General features: G+C 45.7%; 1 long non-coding RNA gene across 1 annotated transcript in view; it reads right to left on the bottom strand.

The window, feature by feature from the left end:
• The window catches only part of LOC126488767 (uncharacterized), a 25,188-nt gene extending 16,157 nt beyond the window's left edge, over nt 1–9,031 (bottom strand). The window contains exons 1-2 of the long non-coding RNA XR_007588791.1: nt 8,955–9,031; nt 8,023–8,127 (exon numbers count right to left, since the gene is read on the bottom strand). This is a non-coding gene — a long non-coding RNA (uncharacterized lncRNA). The remainder of the gene's footprint in view (nt 1–8,022; nt 8,128–8,954) is intronic.
• Between the last annotated feature and the right edge of the window lie 10,903 nt (nt 9,032–19,934).

The following is a 19,934-nucleotide window of genomic DNA, read 5'->3' as shown; positions in this document are numbered from 1 at the left end:
AAGGAAGGAAGGAAGGAAGGAAGGAAGGAAGGAAGGAAGGAAGGAAGGGGAGGGTAGGAGGAGAGGAAAGAGGAGGAAGAAGAGGAGGAGGAGTGTTGTAAGAGAGAGAGGCTTCCTGGCTGCCTGGCTAGCTTAGACCTGAAATGATCACACAGAAACTGTATTAATTAAATCACTGCTTGACCCATAACTCTAGCTTCTTATTGGCTCTTTTTTAAAAAAATATTTATTTATTTATGATGTATTTTGTCTGTGTGTATGCCTGCAGGCCAGAAGAGGGCACCAGACCCCATTACAGATGGTTGTGAGCCACCATGTGGTTGCTGGGAATTGAACTCAGGACCTTTGGAAGAGCAGGCAATGCTCTTAACCACTGAGCCATCTCTCCAGGCCTGACCTTGAACTCTTGACCTTCCTGCCTCAGACTGTGAATTACAGGTGTGTACAATCGCACATGGCTTGTGTGGTGCCGGGATCACAGCCACATGTCTGTTACTGTGATAAGCCACCCGACAAAGTGACTTACAGGGGGAGGATCTGTTCTGTCTGCCATGGCCCAGAAATCATGGTGACAGGAGCTGGCCACAAGGTGTGTGAGGTCAGGAAGCCGATAGCATACGCTGCTCAATCAGCTTTCTCCTTTGCTTGCAATCTGAGCTCGTTGCCCAGGGAAAAGGGGCTGCCCAATTTAGGGTGCATTGTCCTCTCTCAGTTAACTTAAAACACAATCCCTCCTAGTGACTGGGCATGGTGGCACATGCCAGTATTCTTGTTGTTGTTTGTTTCTTGGCTTTTTTGAGTTTCTCTATGTATCCCTGGTTGTCCTGGAACTCACTCTGTAGACCAGACTGTAGACTTGTGCTCCACGCCTTTAACCCAGCTCTCTGGAGGCAGAGGCAGGTGGATCTCTGTGAGTTTGAGGCCAGCCTGGTCCTGTTCCAGAACAGCCAGGGCTACACAAAGACACTCTGCCTTGAAAAACAAAACAAGACAAAATATGGCGAGAGCCCATCCTGTAACCCCAGCACTGGGGAGATGGAGACAGGAAGATTGACAGTTCAAAGCCACCCGCAGCCAGGAGCGCAGAAGAGAGGGTGAAGTTTGGGCCACAGGAGATCCCGTTTCTTTCTTAATCCACATCACATGTGCCTTGCTATTTGTATGCACGTGTATGGGTGGTGGGGAGCATTGCCACAGAACACATTCAAAGGTCAGAGGTCACTAGCTTCAGGAGTTGGCTCTTTGCCACGTGGGTCCTAGGGATCAAACTCAGGTTGTTGCATTTGACAAAATACATCTTTCTTTATCCGCTGAGCATGTTGCTGGCCCTGAGAGACTCTGCTGGGGAGATAGTTCAGTCAGCATGGCGCTTGCCTTGCAAGCAAAGAAATGTGAGCTTGGTCCCCAGATCCCATATGTTAACAAGCTGGGGGTGCTGGCACGGGTTTGGAAGCCCAGAGCTGCTCACCTCAGTCCAGCCTTCGTGGTGAGTTCTGGGCTAGTGAGAGATCCCGTCTCTAGGGGAAATCAAATAAACACAAAAAGTCCTCCACACACACATGTATACACGAGCACACACCAGAGGGAGAGTCTGTTTTAAACAATGAAACAAAAACCACATGGTTAGCCTTCACTTCAAACACCAACTCATAGTCCCAGGAGAGCCGCGCTTGGAGCCCTGGCTTGCAGTCTCCCTCATAAAATGAACTGGAGTTCATGGCTCTATTAGACTGAGCCACTACACTAAATCTTGAGAGAAAAACAACCAAGCATCCTTAGGTACATCCTTTGAAAAATATAGTCATAATCAAAAGTGCTGCAGTGCTAGGAGAGGCCTCGAGCACATCTGGGCTCCCTTGCCGATGAGGACTCCGTGGAGGATTATTCTAGAACCCACTTCCAGAGCTCACATTTGGACGAGTGACTGGAACAGATGTCTGCCTTCCAGAGAGCCCCGACCCCTCAAGGATTTGTCCTGGAACTTGGGGGGCCAGCTGTGTGTTAACTCCAACCTGCTGCTTTGTGTTCGATGGAGCTAGTTCTGGGGTGCTCTTTCAGTGTTCACAATGCTTCTGACAAATACAGTAACTAAACCTTAATTTTACTCTACTTTTCCCAATCTATTTACAAAGATAAAATGCTTTGGGTACCACTTGGAACACGCGTGATATAAAGGAGTGCTGAACGTGCAGAGTAATGTACAGAGCGTATGACTGTTCATTTATTCTTGAGACAGTCTCACAATGCACCCTGGCCATCCTGGAGCTCGCTCTGTAGACCAGGCTGGCCTCAGACTCATAGAGACCCTCCTACCTCTGTCTCCCAAGTGCCCAAGTGCTGGATTAAAGGTGTAAGTTTTGATGAAAGCATCAAACTACTTAAATTTTTGTTGTTCGTCCTTAGAGATCTTGAGACTGAACCCAGGACCGTATGTTGTGGGGTGTCCACCAGAGGAGCCTGCTTGGACACGGGTTTAAGCCAATAGAAAGTCTATTAGCTGACTGGTGACCCCGCACCTTTCTCAGGGTGAGCCTTTAAGCACAAAGCCCATGTTCTGGGTTGTCATACTGCAGTTAACAAGGACAGTTCACCAGAAGCAGAACTATAAAAGCTAAAAGCAAGGTTAGCTAATGCATGAACTGACTCTCTGTGGAGAGATGTCCTACTCAGCCCAAACATGTGGGGGAGGCCTTGGTCCTGCCTCAGTGAGGTGATGGAACAGACTTAATTGACTTCCCAGGGGAGGCCTTATCCTCGCTGAGTAGATGATGGGGGAGGAGTGGGGGAAGAAGGAGGAGAGGAGGGAGGGGAAACTGGGATTGGTGTGTAAAAAAAAAAAGAGAGAGAAAGAAGGAAAGAAGGAAGGAAGGAAGGAAGGAAGGAAGAAAGGAAGGAAGGAAGGTTAGTACACTTAGAGACTTTCTCAGAAATATGGACTTTGATGGATTAGATCTTTAATTTTGGCAGGTGGTGCTGTCTATGTGCTGAGTTTTACAGCCTGAATGGTCCATCATGGAGTCAGTTGTGCTAAGGTCTGGGGCCTGTTAAGTCTGGGCCCTGTGAATGTTCTGCCACTAAGTTGTATCCTCAGAACTGTTTATTATTTATTTATTTATTGAGACAGGGTCTCATGTAGCCCAGGCTGCTCTTGAACCCCCATTCTTCCTGCCTCGGGTTCTTGAGTGCTGGGGTCACAGGTGCGACCCACCATGCCTGGGGAAGTATGCTGTGACAAAATACCCAGAAGCTTTAGAAATGCTGTTCAGACTTCCAAAGGCTTCAGTCCTGCATGAGGAGGGGTTGGGGGGGGGGAAGTGGCCAGGAAATAGAAAAAGCCGCCGGGTTCTTTCCTTTCCCTATTGTACCCCACCCCTACTCCCAGCCTCTGGGCCAACACTGCCCACACCATTCCGAGCACAAACGCTGGTCTTTTTGGCAACTCCCTCACCTTCGTGCCCAGAGGCACCTGGCTTTACTATTCCACGCGTTTCTCAATCCAGATAAGCAAGATTAAGCACCACAGAGTATCGTTTTAGTTATCTTGACTGTCTTTGTTTCAGAGTTCCAGATCACAAAACGGGCAGTAGTAGCAGCAGAGACTGCAATGCCAGTTACAAGGAGTGTTAATAATTTAATGCTGGCTTAGCTCACTGTAACAATACCCACAGATTACTCCACAGATTACAAATTCTAGTCAAGGCGTTGATAATCTCTGACCTGCGAACCAAATCTCTCCCATGGCCTGTTCTGTGTGATTCATGATCTAAAATGTCTTTTGTGTTCCTAAATGGCTGTGAGGGAGAGAGGAGGAGTGGTCTAAGACAAGAGAAACAGCATTCATGGGATCAACAGTTCAAAGTTATCCTTGCCGATGGAGAGTCGGAGGATAGCCTGATCCATACACACCAAATAAGATTCACATTGGTGATGGCAATAATTAGCTCCAAATCTTTTTATTTTTGGGGGGTTGGGTGTAGTAACAGTCTTGGCTGTCTGTAACTTGCTTTGTAGACCAGGTTGGCCTCAAACTCACAGAGATCCACCTGCCCTGCTTCTGAGTGCTGGGATTAAGGGCGTGCGCCACCACTGCTCCGTTGGAATTTATTTTCATACTAGATAGAGATGGTACTATTTTTCCAAATAAGCAACCAATTTCCCCAACACTTGTTATTGAACAACTCGTAAAGCTATGATCTGAACTATTATCTTTACTTTTTAATATTCATTTATTACTTAATGGTTATCATGAAGCCAGGCTTTGAACTCCTGATTCTCCTGCCTCTACCTCTGAAGTGCTGGGATTAGAGAGGAATACACTATCTCACCCTGCTCAGCTTTGGTTTTTGTTGTTGTTGCTGATTTTTAGACACGATCTTGAAAATTAATAGTGTCAGATGTCTCTGAATTCCTGAGTCTCCTGCCTCCACCTCTCAAAGCTGGGATTACAGACATTTGACATCACACCCAGAATGTCATCTTTAATCCCACACCAAGTTAAACCTTACTTGTGGGTGTTGTTTCTGGGCCCCAGAAACAAAAGAAAGAACTCATAACAACCCTCTCTATGTGCACAACACTTACCACCTGTACCTCCAGGGGTGTCCGTCTATAAACATGCTGTCATTCCCAAACATGTCGTGCGCATTCCCAGCTGCCTTGGGATGCAGTGGCTATAGACTAGACATGCGAGATGGAGATCTTCAGTGACTCCAATAAAATTCTAAAAACTCACAACGTTTCTTTACAAATACTTTTGTTTGTTTGTGGGTCTTCTGTTTGCTAGGGTTATATACCACCATGCTTGATATGGGTGTGCATGATACTGTAACAGAACATATAAAAATTTATACTGCCAGCTGTACAGGCTCAAACTTACACGTGCTCAAAAGAAGCAGAAAGCCAGGGTGGTAGGTGGTAGGGCACACCTCTGACCCTAGCACTTGGGAGGAGGCAGAGAAGCAGCTGGATCTCTGTGAGTCTAAGGCCAGCCTGGACTACATAGTAAGTTTCAGGCCTGCCAGGGCTGCAGAGTGAGACTCTGTCTCACTATCTCAATAAATAAATAAATAAATAAGATAGATAGATAGATAGATAGATAGATAGATAGATGCTTTTGAGCCAGATATAGTTGTACATGCCTGTAGTCCCAGAATTCCTATAATCCTGGTATTTGAGAGGCTCAGGCAGGTGGATGCCTGACTCCAGTCCAGACTACACAGTGAAAGCTTGGAAGCAGGGGTGGAGAATGACCTCAGCCTCAGGGCATGGTGGGGCACGCCTGCAATCCCACCGCTGGAGAGAAACCAGAGGACCACTGCATGCTCAAGGCCAGCCTGTCCCGAAAACAAAATGGGAAACAAACCAAACAATCCAAAATCGAAAGTGAGTTCTAATGGGGCTTGCCTTCCTTGAAAACCAGATAAAAGGCCTAGTCTGTAGCTTTCATTGTGGGGAGTCACTGATCTTCATTCTGTTCATCGGAAGAAGGGAAGGGTGACGCAGATTTTTACGTGTGACCAGTCATGTGAAAATGACTTTATGCTTTGATCAGTATTTTTGGTAGTTTTTTTTACAGGATTCCAAAAGCATATTCGGAAAGCAGGACACAACGTCATCTATTGGCTAACAGCAGGGATGTACTCCCTGTCATCTGCTTGCTAACAGGGATGTGCGGATCTCCCCGAACTACTGTGCATTTTGGTGATTCCTTCTGACATTTAGAAGTTAACTGTGAAAAGGCAGGTGTGCTGGAGACAGGGTGGAGGAACCAAACACAACTTAAACTAGGCAGCTTTGCTGTCCTTTCATGGGGTGTGGGTGGGAGGGGCCAGAATCTGGTAATTTAAGGTGACAGACACCAATAAGTGTTTTTGAATTTAAAAGCTGCAGTAAGCAAGGCCATAGTTAAATTACAGGAGGACAAAGAGGGATAGAGAAAGACTGAAAGGTGTCCTCAGGTCAGCCTGCGCCACAGCCGGGCACTGTTCTCAGAGCGCTCCCTAGAGAGGCTTCCCCCACCGAGTGACATTTGAGGTATTAAGCGTGTGAGAGGAGACTGGACACCTTGAGCACATGATCCTTCGGGGCTGGTGGTGTGCTCTTCCTGCTGAACTAGTTTCTTATCCCAGAGGCCGATCCCTGAGCTCTGGTGTTCTGTTCCCCAATACTCTGCAGCCTTCTACCATTCCCTGAGTCAAAAAAACAAGGAAGAACGAACAGATCAGATTATGCTATGGGGCATGCAGTTTAGCTTCTGAAAACTCAGCGTGGGAGAAGAGGAAGAAATCTGAATTTACTGACGATAGGGCCCAGGGGTCCTTTGCGTTAATCTGCATCAAGTGTCTAAAGAGGCAAAGAGGCGGGGCTTAGCGCGGCCGAGAAACTTGCCTGTTACTCATGGTTAATAAGTCAAAAAGGAGCCAGGGATGGGGGCCCACACCTTTAATCTGCACTCGGGAAGCAGAGGCAGGCAGATTGCTATAAATTCTTGGTCAGTCTGATTTACATAGTGAGTTCCAGGACGTCTGGGGCTACATAGTGAGACTCTGCCCCCAAAATAAGTAGATAGCTGATAGACAGACAGACAGACAGACAGACAGACGGACAGACAGACAGACAAGACTCATTGCTGTTGGGAAGGAGTCCAGATGGAGAGCAGGGAGTTAAAAGGTGAGAACAGATGATATCTGAATATGGCGGAAATGCATTACGTACAAGCATGGACCGTTAAATAATAAGATTTAAAGCATTTTATAAAGAAAGAAAGATGGATTGCAGACAGACTCTGACTTCAAAGCTGGTCCTGCCACTGTGAGTGCCTCCGCCTGGATGTCTGCCCCCTTCCCAGTCGTGCGTGCGTCATCTCCCTGACTTCATACCATCCCCACCACAGACTTTAGCCTCAAACAATTTACTACTCAGCATATTCAGAAGCCAACACAATCCCAAAGGTTTGTCTCTGCTGAAGGGCTTGTGTGTGTTTTTAAAATCCTACATAGAAAGCTGGCTGGGGAGGGAAGAGGGTCATTTTAGTTAGTAAGGAAATGTATGAGCTGGGCGGCAGGGAGTGTTCTCAGAAGGACAATCACTCCACCCTCGTTTATTAGGCTGCCTGGAAGCAGCGCTCAGGAAATCCCCTTCCTTGACTTGTGGTATTTGTGTGGCTGTTGTTTGCAAAGAACAGAATCTGTTCTCAAGCTTTGATATTTCCAAGTGGCTTTGTTTTTTAATAGAATATAGTTTCAGTTATTCTTAAAGGTTTCCACACACGATGCAATTTTATTTTTGTATTCTGGAAAATAAAAGTACATGAACAAAGATTTTTATTTTATTTATTTATTTATTGATTGGTTGGTTCGTTGGTTTTTTGAGGCAGGGTTTCTCTGGCTATTCTGGAACTCACTCTGTAGGCCAGGCTGGCCTTGAGCTCACCTGCCTCCTGAATGCGGGGATTAAAGGTGCGCACCACTGCGTGACAGAATGCCTAATTCTTTTGTCATTGTTTTGACACTGATCTTATGTAGCCCAGGCTAGCCTCAAACTCACTATGCAGATGAGGAGGACCTCGTCTACACAGTGAACTCCACCTTTAATCTCAGCACAGCACTCAGGGGGGGTGGGCAGAGGGAGGCAGATCTCTGTGAGTCTGCAGGCCAACCTGATCCACAGAGGGAGGCAGATCTCTGTGAATCTGCAGGCCAACCTGATCCACAGAGGGAGTTCCAGGATAGCCAAGACTACACAAAGAAACCTTGTCTTGAAAACCAAAAAACATCAAAAACCACTTCAAAAGTGTTTTCAATTAATTTTTTATTTTATGTGCATTGGTGTTTTGCCTGCATGTATGTCTGTGTAAGTATGTCAGATCTCAGAGTTACAGACGGTCGTGAGCTGCCATGTGAGTGCTGGGAATTGAACCTGGGTCCTTTGGAAGAACAGCCAGTGCTCTTAACCACTGAATCATCTCTCCAACTCCTTGTTTTTGTTTTTTAACAAAGTAAAATCAATTATCTTCTCACTAACCAGGTTGTCAGAAGGCTGCTTGCTGTGTGCCGGATCACCTGACTTGCTCTCTGGAGTCCATGTAAAATCAGGGCGTGGTGGTGGGCAGCTTTAAGGCCAGCATTCCTGTGGTATAACAAGAGGCTGAGGCAGAATGGTTTTCTGGAAACTCTGAGGCTAGTTAGCCTTGAGTATGAAGCACAATAGCAAAAATAAGACAGATTCTGTCCCAAGGAAGTAGAAGATGAGAACTGACTTCCAAAAGTCGTCCTCAGACCTCCACACATGGTGTGGTGCAGGCGTGCGCATGCGCGCACACACATGCGCACTCACACAAATAATTCTTTTAAAAGGTTGTGATAGACATATAAATAGATTAGAATGTCCAAAAACAGACTCACACAAACACTTAACTTAATTTGTAACAAAGAAGCCGATGTAATCCAACCAGGACACTACAGCCTTTTTAACAAAAGATGCTGAAACAGTCGGAGATCTCCATTGAAACATTTTAACTTTCACCTACACCTTGTGTCAAAATTAACTTGATATGGCTAACAGACCTATAAACTGAAAAAATTTACATACAAATGCAATTTTAGGGCAACTCCTTCTTCAGTCTCTTGACTACAGGGAATTACTGTCTCACTTCTCAGTAAGTGGCTCCCTCCCGGTGGTCAGGAGACTGAAGAACGAGGGGGGGAGTGTTCTAGTTTTCAAAAATGCTAGATGTGGAGGCACATGCCTTTAATCCCAGCACACAGAAGGCAGGAGGAAATCTGTGAGTTCGAGGCCAGCCTGGTCTACAGAGTGAGTTCTAGGACAGCCAAGGCTACAAAGAAAAACCCTGTCTCAAAAAACACTTGAAAAACTAAACAAAACAAACCCCAAAAACAAACACACACACACACACACACACACACAAGGTATTCCAAGTTTCAGGAGTTACTTACGTGTAGACCAGGAAAGGCTGTTTTCTTCCTCTCTCTCTCTCTCTCTCTCTCTCTCTCTCTCTCTCTCTCTCTCTCTCTCTTTCTCTCTCTGTCTCTCTGGTTTCTCTGGGATCAGGGTGCTGCAGAAGGGCTTTTTTCAAGTACTGTTTGGTTGATGACTCAACCCCTTCAACTCCAGGAGGCAAGGAGGAGAGAATAGGTCTCTCTCTCTCTCTCTCTTTCTCTCTCTGTCTCTCTGGTTTCTCTGGGATCAGGGTGCTGCAGAAGGGCTTTTTTCAAGTACTGTTTGGTTGATGACTCAACCCCTTCAACTCCAGGAGGCAAGGAGGAGAGAATAGGGCTGAATGGATCTTTGTCTGTGGCTAACAATCTTCCAAGGAAAACAGAATGAACTCCAGATGTTTGTGTAACAAAGGGATGTTTGATGGACTTTAAACTGAAATGCAAAGGTGTTGAGGCTGGTAGACTACAGTCGGACGATTATTTAATATTTGCAATTGCTATGGGTCTTTGTACATTGCTGTGACAGAGAGGGTTTATTTGGGCTCATTTTTAGAGGGTTCAGTTCATTATGGTGGGGAGCAGATGACGGGAAGATGGTTCTCTCCTGGCCTTCTCTTCCCCACTTGTATTCTGTCCAGGGCACTGGCTTATGGAATGGTGCCCCCCTCATTCAGGGTATGTGTTCCCCCTCAGTTATTCTTTTATCAAAATGCCCTTAGTGGCACACAGGTGTCCTCATTCATCTCTCTCTCTCTTTTTAATAAAATAGTTTTTTAAAAATTATATATAGATGTCTATATGGGGGTATGTGCACATGAGTGCAGTTGCCCACAGAGGCCAGGAGAGGGCACTAGATTCCCTGGAACTGGAGTTACAGGAAGCTGTAAGCCCTTGATGTGGGGACTGGGAACACACCCTGAGTTCTCTTCCTCATCTCATAAGTGATTCTAAATCAAGTTTACAATAAAGACTAAGCATTATATACTGTTTTTAAAAATTATAGGTGGCCATTTGTTTGACTCAGCTCTTACGCTAGCCCACAACATGGAGTCTCTCATGCTAAATGTCACATATTCAAACTGATATTCTTTTCCTAAAGATGTGAGAATGAAGCTGTAGTCTAGTGAAATCCCCTTTGGTCTGGTGTGGTGGCTCACACCTTTAAGTTCAGTACTTTGGGAGGCAGAAGCTGTCAGGACTCTGTGAGTTCTAGGCCAGTTTGAGTTTCTACATGGTGAGACCCTGTCTCAAAACCAAAGAAAGGCATTCCTTTTGTTTTAAGTCTTACAAAGTAAGAGGTAAGCCAGCTTTGTGTATGTGTGGTGTGGTGTGTGCGTACGATGGTAATGATGGTATGTGTATGTGTGTGGTTATGTATGTATGTAGGGTTGTGTGTGCGGTATGATTGTATTTGTGTGCTGTATATGACTGCATGTGTATGTGTGGCTGTGTGTGGTGTGTGTAAATTATTGTATGTGTATGTATGTGGTTGTCTATGTGTGTAGAGTTGTGTGGTATGGCTGTATTGTGTGGTTGTATATGTGTGTAGGGTCATGAGTGTATGTGTGCATATGTGTGTGGTATTATCGTGTGTGTGTGATTATATACGTATATAGGATTGTATGTTTGTGTGGTGTGTATATATAGTTGTGTATATGATTGTGTGTAGTGTGTGTAGTTGTGTTTTGTCTACATGCATGTCTATGTGCCACGTGTACCTGCTGCCCACAGAGGCCTAAGAGGGTATCAGGTCCCCTACAACTGGGGTCACAGATGGTTCTTAGACACCATGTGGGACCTTGGTCACTGCAATGTTCCTCTCTGGGGCAATCTTGTACATGTTGATCATGATGAGCGGCTCCTTTGAGCTATGCTCAGTTTCCTCAAGCCCATCTGGTAAAACACACGTTCCCCCTCTTGTTTTCTTCAGCATACACTGTTTCCAGGTGAACTGCTTTCTCAGTGACAGTCTCGCCCACTTCCAGGCCAGGAGATCAGCCACTTGCTGGGACAGGTCCTACAAGCTGGCACTCCAGGAGGCTACATCAGGCACTGTAGGTAACTGTTGCAATGGTTTTCTTTGCTAGCAGAGGCTTAGTGGACCACACTTTATTGTTACTTTGTTGTTGTATGACTCTGGGTCTCCATCCTAGGCTGGCCTCAGACTCCTTACATAGTAGAGCAGGGTCCTCAACCTTCCTAATGCCACGACCCTTTTTTTTTTTTTTTCAAGACAGGGTTTCTCCGTAGCTTTTTGGTTCCTGTCCTGGAACTAGCTCTTGTAGACCAGGCTGGCCTCCAACTCACAGAGATCCATCTGCCTCTCCTCCTGAGTGCTGGGATTAAAGGCATGTGCCACCACCACCCGGCTTGCCACGACTCTTTTATACAGTTCCACATGCTGTGGGGACCTCAACCATCCTATTATTTTCCTTGCTACTTCATGACTGTTATGAATTATAATGTAAACATCTGTGTTTTCCAATGGCCTGTGAAAGGGCCCTCTAATCCCCAATGGGATCATGACCCACAGGTTAAGAACTGCAGTGGTAGAAGATGGCCTTGGCCTTCTGACCCTTCTTCCATCTCCCCATTGCTCAGACTACATCTGCCACCACCGCATCTAACCTTTTTGTCTGTTTGTTTGAAAATGGGTCTCCCTATTTAGTAGGCTAGCCTGGAATTCATATGTAGACAAGGTGGCTCAAAATCATAGAGATCCACCTTTCTCTGCCTTCTAAATGCTAGGATTCATGCAAAGGTGTGAACTGCCACAACAAGACAAGTTCTCATTGGTTATCCCAGGATTGCCTTGAATTTGTAATCTTTCTTTCTTGCCTCAGCCTCTCAGGAGCTGAATATTTTATTTTTTATTTTTTTGTTTTTCAAGACAGGGTTTCTCTATGTAGCCCAGACTGTCCTGGAATTTGCTTTGTAGAACAGGCTCACCCTCAAACTCAGAGATCCATCTGCCACCACCTTCAAGAGCTGGATTTGAGGCACGGCACGTATCTTCATGCCTGACTTAGGAAAGCCTTTTATAAAATGTGTAGCTGTAAGTCCACCAGAGATGCCACATGAACTCTCTTAAAGCCGAACAGAAGTCTTTATTGCCAGCTGGTGGCTGCATGGGGAACTTTCCAAAGTCAAGCACCCCAATCCTTACAGTTGTCTTTTATGCTCACAAACCGCATCCCGGTTAACACCCTGTGGTTAGCATAAACCATGAGAAGCAGAACAACAGAAGGCAAAGAGTGAGGTTAGTCCATGCAGGGCCTTCCTGGATTCTGGAGCCATGGACCAGGTCTTTGTTGCTGTGTTGGGCCTTTGCTGGGTTTTAAGGTGCCCTAAATGGTGGCTCTAATGCGGTATCAGTTGTGCTAAGGTCTGGGGGCGTGTTCCGTAGTCACTCCAGCATCACTGATTATTATACATGCACCATTAGAACAGATATAATTAAGTTCACCTTTCAAATACTTATCATTCAAATATTTGTTTGTCACTCCAGCATCACTGATTATTATACATGCACCATTAGAACAGATATAATTAAGTTCACCTTTCAAATACTTATCATTCAAATATTTGTTTGGTTTGTTTTATTGAGACAGGGTCTCATGTAGCCCAGTCATGCCTTAAACTCATTAGGCGGCCAAAATGGCCTCTGATCCTCCTGTCTCCTGTACTGGGATTACTGGCTTGTGCCACAGGACCCGGCTCAAATACTCACTATTAAAGTCACGTTTTTTCAATGTTCACAGATTATTTTCATCTTCCTTCTTTCCATTTCGCTTAAGTGGCTGTAGAACAGTTTATGAGCACATGTTCCAACCCGGTGCAGAGGCCTGAGCATGGGAGCTACAGACCAGTCCTCGGTGGCTGGCCAGGCCCTCTGGTCCTCACTCAGAAACTTGGAGATAAGCAGAGGGTACCTACAACCTTCAGACTAGGCTTCTACCTATGGCTGGGCAGCAGTGAGCTCAGGAACTAGTGTGGTCTACTGCCCTGAAATTCCACTCGGCCATGGCCTTTTCCACAGTGGACTGCTCTTCCTTCTCAGTCTCTTCAGGATCTCTGTGGAAATCAGGCATGACTTCCCCTGGGTGCTCACAAGAGATGGTGCCACATATGTGGTAGGTGCGGGGCTTCCAGGCTACCAGACCAGACCCACAGGACGGCTGTTGTTGCAAGGCACAGCAATGTCCTCATAGCCTGGAGGAGAATCTGTTACATGGAGAGATGGTAGTGCCACAGGTTGACACTTCTGTGAGGAGCTGATAGTCAGCCCTGGAATCAGCCACTACCAGAAGTTGTAGCTCCATGAAGGCTGTTTTGGTTAGGTTAGAGAAAGTCCCAGGAGTGAAATAGCCGTCACTGGAGAGGATCCAGTGGCATCCGGTGTTCCTGAAGGTGATGGTGCTGGCATCAGGCAGGTTTAAAATGGCTTCAGTGCAGCAATGGCAGTGGCCACCAGCGACAGCTTTCCCAGGTTCTCTTCAGGTTTGTGATGTAGATGCCATCCATCTCTTTTCCTTGTATATCTGTACCGTTCTCTCTGGAAATCAAGGTTGGTGCCACCTAGGTGGGCTTTGGCTACAAAGGACCCAGGGTGACTCCTTCATTTGCAGAACATCCAGGCTCCAGACACTGGGTGAAAGTTTCCCTTTGAATTATGATGGGAATCAAGAACGACTCTGTATCACCTGCTCCCCCCACACCCCCAGGGAGGCAGAAAGGGCTGAAGCCACATTGTAAAAGCAGACAGACAGTATGTTTGTCCTTCTGTACTTGTGGCACTGTGGTGCATGTGAACAGTTACCTCTGTCTACTACGTTTCCTTCCTTTAACTATGTTATGCCCTTTGCTAGCAGATAAAGGCCTATGGCAATATCAGTATTTTTCTCAGCTTACACACTAATTGAAAGTTGCAGGCTGATTTGGACAAGAAACTGCTCTTGCCTGGACTGCTCGACAGCATACTGTATGCACTGGACATGCAGGACCCACAGAGAAATGACTGCTGAACTTGCCAGAAGGTGAGACAGTCCTTCGGGGTTCCTGTTTCATGAAAGAGTCTGTCAGACATTCTGCAGGACACAGAAGAAAGGGACTGACAAACTGCCAATATAGACAAAACAGTCTTTCAAATTTCCTGCTTTACTAGAAAGTCTGCCAGATACTATGGGCCTGTGGGCTGAAGATTGGATGCCCCAACATTACAGAAGGACTGTGGGTGACAGAGAGAGATATCTCTGTCATTTCTAGAGTTTTGGAAGTTACTTACAATGAACTTCCTGCTTACTTAGGTAGTATATCCTTCTAGGGTCTTTGATGGAGTTGAAAACAGTTATAGTTTTCCTTAGTTATGATAAAAGATAAATTAGAGGGCTGGAGAGATGGTTCAGAGGTTGAAAGCACTGGCTGCTCTTCCAGAGGTCCTGAGTTCAATTCCCAGCAACCACATGGTGGCTCACAGCCATCTGTAATGAGATCTGGTTCCCTCTTCTGGCGTACAGGCATACATGGAGGCAGAACGTTGTATACATAATAAAAAAATCTTTAAAAAAAAAAAGATAAATTAGATATGAAACTTTCCAGATACAAATGGACTAAATATTGTAAGTGTAATTCTTGCTCGATAACTGTTTATTTAAAACATGATTGACAAAATGCAAACAATTCTCCCACACCAGAATTTTATTATGTTAAAGTTAAAACCTTGCTTTTTATTTAGACAGAAAAGGAGAGATGATGTAGGATTCCCCTCTGTGTGCCGTGAATGTTTTATTGCCACTGGTTAATAAAGAAGCTACTTTGGCCTATGGCAGAGCAGAATATAGCAAGGTAGGAAATCCAAGCAGAGATAGAAGAGGAGAAAAGGTGGATCCAGGCAGATGCCATACAGCTGCCAAAGAAGAAAGATGCCAGAAACTTACTGGTAAGTTACAGCCATGTGGCGATATGCAGATTAATATATGGGTTAATTTAAGATGTAAGAGTTAGCTAGGAATATGCCTAAACCATTGACCAAACAGTGTTGTAAATAGTAGAGAGAGAGAGAGAGAGAGAGAGAGAGAGAGAGAGAGAGAGAGAAAGGAAAGTTGCAGAGTTGCAGGCTAGAGAGATGGCTCAGCTGTTAAGAGCACTGGCAGTTCTTCCAGAGGCCCTGAGTTCAATTCCCAGCCACCACATGGTGGCTCACAACCATCTGTAATGAGATCCGGTGCCCTCTATGCAAAAACACTATATACATAATAGATAGATAGATAGATAGATAGATAGATAGATAGATAGATAGAAAGTTGTGAGTAGACTTCTGTAATAACTATTAAATTGTAACAATATTTCCAAACATCATATTCTAGTGTAGTAGGAGCGGCAGGGCTGCTTTCCGCCACCCAGCTAGCTTTGCCCGAAATAATTACACAGAAACTGTATTCTTTTGAACACTACCTGGCCCATTAGTTCTAGCCTCTTCTGGCTAGTTCTCTCATCTTGATTAACCCATTTCTAATAATCTGTGTACCACCACGAGGTGGTAGCTTACCAGGAAAGATTCAGCATGTCTTAACCTGCATCTGTCTCTGAGATGAGAATCATGGCGACTCACTGACTCAGCTTCTTTCTCCCAGCATTCTGTTCTGTTTACTCCACCCACCTAAGGGTTGGCCTATCAAATGGGCCTAGGCAGTTTCTTTATTAATTAACCAATGAAAGCAACAGATTAGAAAGAAATCACTCCCACATCATTCTAGGGTTGTAGTTCAGTGGTAGAGGTAGCATGCAGGAGGTCCTGAACTCTTGAGTCCTATCAAAAAAAAGCTGCATTTATGTGCACTGATGCTTTCTCTATTGGAGCAGACACAGCAGCTGCATATGGGTGTGTGTGCCATTGCGGCTGAATGGAAACCAAAGGACAAGTTCCTTGGAATCTTCCATATGATTACAAGGATGGAGCCCAAGGCATCCACTCAATTATTTTGCTAGATTAAAAACTAGGATGGTTTTGGTTTTAGTTTTTTGAGACAGGGTTTCTCTGTGCAACACCTCTGGGTGTCCTGGAACTCACAGAGATCTGCCTGCCTCTGCTTCCCAAGTGCTTGTCAAAAACAAAAACAGGCCAGGCGGTAGTGACGCACACCTTTAATACCAGCATTTGGGAGGCAGAGGTAGTGAATCACTGTGAGTTCAAGTCAAGCCTGGTCTACAGAGCAAGTTCCAGGACAGGCTCCAAAGCTACACAGAGAAACCCTTTCTTTAAATACTAAAAACCAAACTAAACTAAAACAAAACAATTTTGACACCAGGCAGGGGCATACCTTTAATCTCAGCAGTTAAGAGATAGAGGCAGGCAGGTCTCTCAATTCAGGGCCAGCCTGGTCTACAGAGCAAGTTTGAGGACAGCCAGGGCTACACAGAGAAACCCTGTCTCAAAAAACCAAACCAAAATAACAAAAAGACTTTGATAATACTTTCTCCAAGGATGTTTCATAAGATGAAACTGTGAATAAGTGTTTGATTACTATTTGGCTCAGCTAAGAAGATGCCTGCTTTCCTACCAAGAGAATGCAGTTCAGACCTGGGCGCTGGCTAACATTGTCATCGGTGAGACAAATGAGAAACCACGAGGAGAAAGTTAGAACTCACTCACCAGTGACACAAGCAGCTCTCTGCGGAATTCCACACCAGCTCACCAACACCTGCCTGGTTCTCGGCATCTCACAGCCTTTCTGCTCAATTCTGCTTCCCTGACATTTTCTCTGTCTGCCTGCTGCCCCCTTTCCTAAATGAAGCATAGAGCTGGGAATGTAGCTCAGCTGGGAGAGAGTTTGCTAACACAAAGCCCTGCGGCTGACCCACAGCATTGCACAAATGACAGCAACTGGGTGTGTCATGCCTAGAATCCCAGGACTCGTGAGGTGGAAGCAGGAATATCAGAAGGCCAAAGTCATCTCTGGCTACGTGATGAAGTCAAGGCTGGCACGCAGGAGATCTTGTCCCTAAATAAATAAATACTGGATGGCAGCCACGTCCCTTCTGTGTGTGGTCTGTGGTTACTTTGCAGTGAGAGATGAGTAACTGTTACATAGAGACTGTGGATTAGGAAAACCTAAATAATAGGCTTGTTCTGTTTTGTTTGTTTGAGACAGTGTCTCACTCTGTAGGCCTGGCTGGCCTCGAACTCATTATGTAGGCCAGGCTGGCCTCGAACTCACAGAGATCCGCCTGCCTCTGCCTCCCGGGTGCTGGGATTAAAGGTGTGTGCCACCACCGCCTGGTCCAAAATTAGATTCTTAAGAATGGTTTTAATAATTCAGGCAGTGGTGCCGAATGCCTTTAACTGCAGCACTTGGGAGGCAGAGGCAGGGAGTTTGAGGCCAGCCTGCCCTACAGAGTGAGTCTCAGGACAGCCAGGGCTACACAGAGAAACCCTGTCTCAAATAAACAAACAAAAAGAATGGTTGTACTAAAAACTGGCTCATAAAAGCCTCTGCTGCTGTACCACAACCTAAACCTTACAAAGACGCGGGGGACTGTTGATCTAGTAGGTAAGTAGCTGAACAAGACTTAGATCTAAAAGCTCAACACAGGTTAGAGGATGGATTCCTTTCCATATGCAACAGAAACCGTTTGTTGAAGTACAATCCCCTACTCCTTTTTAAAATCATTTTTTATTTTATGTGTGTTGGTGTTTTGCCTGCATGTATGAAGGTGTCAGATCCCCTGGAATTGGAGTTATAGACAGTTGTGAGCTGCCACGTGGGTGCTGGGAATTGAACCCGAGTCCTCTGGAGGAGCAGCCAGTGTGGTCAACTGCTCAGCCGCCTCTCCAACCCTGACATTACATGCTCTTCAATATTCTCCTTCATGTTGGGTTCTAGCACACATGAGGCCCTGGGGTCCACTCAGTTTTGCTGACCCTTCTTTTCTGCTTGTTTCTTAGCAGGATCTTAGCCTCCAAGGTGCTGGTGTTTACAGGTTAGGTTGGGACTGAGCCAGGGGCCTTGCATATGCTATCCTGAGCTACAGTCTCAGCTTTTACTCACGCCTGATGGTATTAAAGTAAAATAAGCAGGCTCTTAGCCTAAGGTTATTTTTGTTCCAGAAAGTCCTTCTAACTGATTAATTTTGAATTGAGATCGCCATTTACAGATAGCCAACCCGTAAATTGGTTATATAACTAGGGTGCTGCTATGTGACCATATCAAATAGGGCAAAGTCTAGCTGTAGCCAATATCATTATTTCCTTGTTCAGCTTATATAGCTTGTTTAGCAAGTTGTTAGAGCAGTTTGCTGCTTTCCTTTTCAAAAAACATTTCTTATACAACTTTTTAAATGATTTCTTCTTATGGGCATTGGTATTTTGCCTGTATGTGTGTCTGTGTGAGGGTTTTTGGATCCCCTGGAACTGGAGTTACAGACATTTGTGAGCTGCCATGTAGGTGCAGGGAGTTGAACCAGCGTCCTCTGGAAGAGCAGCCAGTGCTCTTAACTGTTGAACCATGTTTCTAGCCCTTTTAAAAATGTTTGAATAAACTGGGCAGTGGTGGCGCACACCTTTAATCCCAGCATTTGGGAGGCAGAGGCAGGCGGATCCCTGTGAGTTCGAGGCCAGCCTGGTCTACAGAGGAGCTAGGTCCAGGTCAGGCTCCAAAGTTACAGCGAAACCCTGTCTCGAAAACAAACAAACAAACAAAAAAGTATTTGAATAAATGCTTAAAAATGTTTGGATAAAATGTTAATCTTTCCTGGAGCTTAAGTGCATTTATCCAGAAGTCGGTCTAGGTTAGATATCCCAATGAAGAGGCTATTCTGTTGCTGGAAATTATTCACTTCCTTAAAGCATAGTCATCAACTCTTTCTGCTGCTGTTGCTAGACATCCTCACTCTGCAACCCAGGCAACCCAGACAACCATCCTATTTCAGACTTCTGGGCGCCAGGATGAAGGTCACGTGCCATCGTGCCCTTTGTCTTTAGGACTTTTAACCAAATCTTTCTACCACTAGCCCTTATCACACTTATCAATACTTACACGAAATGCTTCTGAAGTTCTTTCATTTGATACTTTACTTGGGAAAAGGTACTGTCAAAGGGCATCACGCAGAGGAATGGAGCTTGAGAAAGAATCTGAGGGCTTGATGGCCAAAGGATACAGCTCCTCAGGATCTCCACAGCTCCTCATGGCCCAAGTGCAGGAACAGAGGCGGGTCTAGCAGACACCGTGAGAAGACCAAGCCTTCTAGGATGCGTGCTATTGCCCTTTTCTTACGTGTGTGTGTGTGTGTGTGTGTGTGTGTGTGTGTGTGTGTGTGTAGAGGGGGCGGGGAGAGGTGTGCAGGAGCTCGTGGAGCCTGAAAATGGTGTCAGCTCCCCAGGAGCAGAAGTTACAGCCAACTATGAGCCACAGCTCAAAGTGGTCTTCAGCCTACACAGTGGCTCCAGGCCAACCTCAACCGTATCAGATGACTCCCTACCCCCACCCATGTCTCAAAAAGCAAGGGAAAACTTCCAATTGTTGCAAAAAAAAAAAAACAAAAAAAAACCCACAGCAGCTCCTGGAGAATTTGGACACCACCTACTCTCTTCTCCAGCCATTTCTCTCGATGAGGAAACTCGGGCCCACTAAATTGAGATGGCCTAATGCTAGCCCAAGCCAGGCCTCATTCGCTCGCTGCTCTTTGCACAGGCCATGGCCTCTGCATAGAACTCACCCTGACAGCACCAGGAACTTCCCTGCAGTTGAACTTAGATCACACTTCTGGGTGATTCTTAAATCAAATTGCTGCAATCCCTAGTCAGAGGGAGTTAGGGTGAACCAGAGAGGCGACAACAGGGTTGGAGGCAGACACAGGAGCCACGCCTCCCGCAACTTCAAACCGTAACTAGAGCTACGTTAGCGATCACGAGTCAGTCTCAGTCGAAACGCCACCGCCGGGAGCGAGCACGCAGGCCCCACGGTCGGGAGGCGTACGCGG

Source organism: Alexandromys fortis, unplaced genomic scaffold (assembly GCF_014885135.2).
Source record: "Alexandromys fortis isolate MF-2015 unplaced genomic scaffold, M_Fortis_MF-2015_v1.1 scaffold_216, whole genome shotgun sequence".
Lineage (NCBI taxonomy): Eukaryota > Metazoa > Chordata > Mammalia > Rodentia > Cricetidae > Alexandromys > Alexandromys fortis.
The sequence above is the reverse complement of the archived record's forward strand: the minus strand, read 5'-3'. Positions and strand labels throughout refer to the sequence as shown.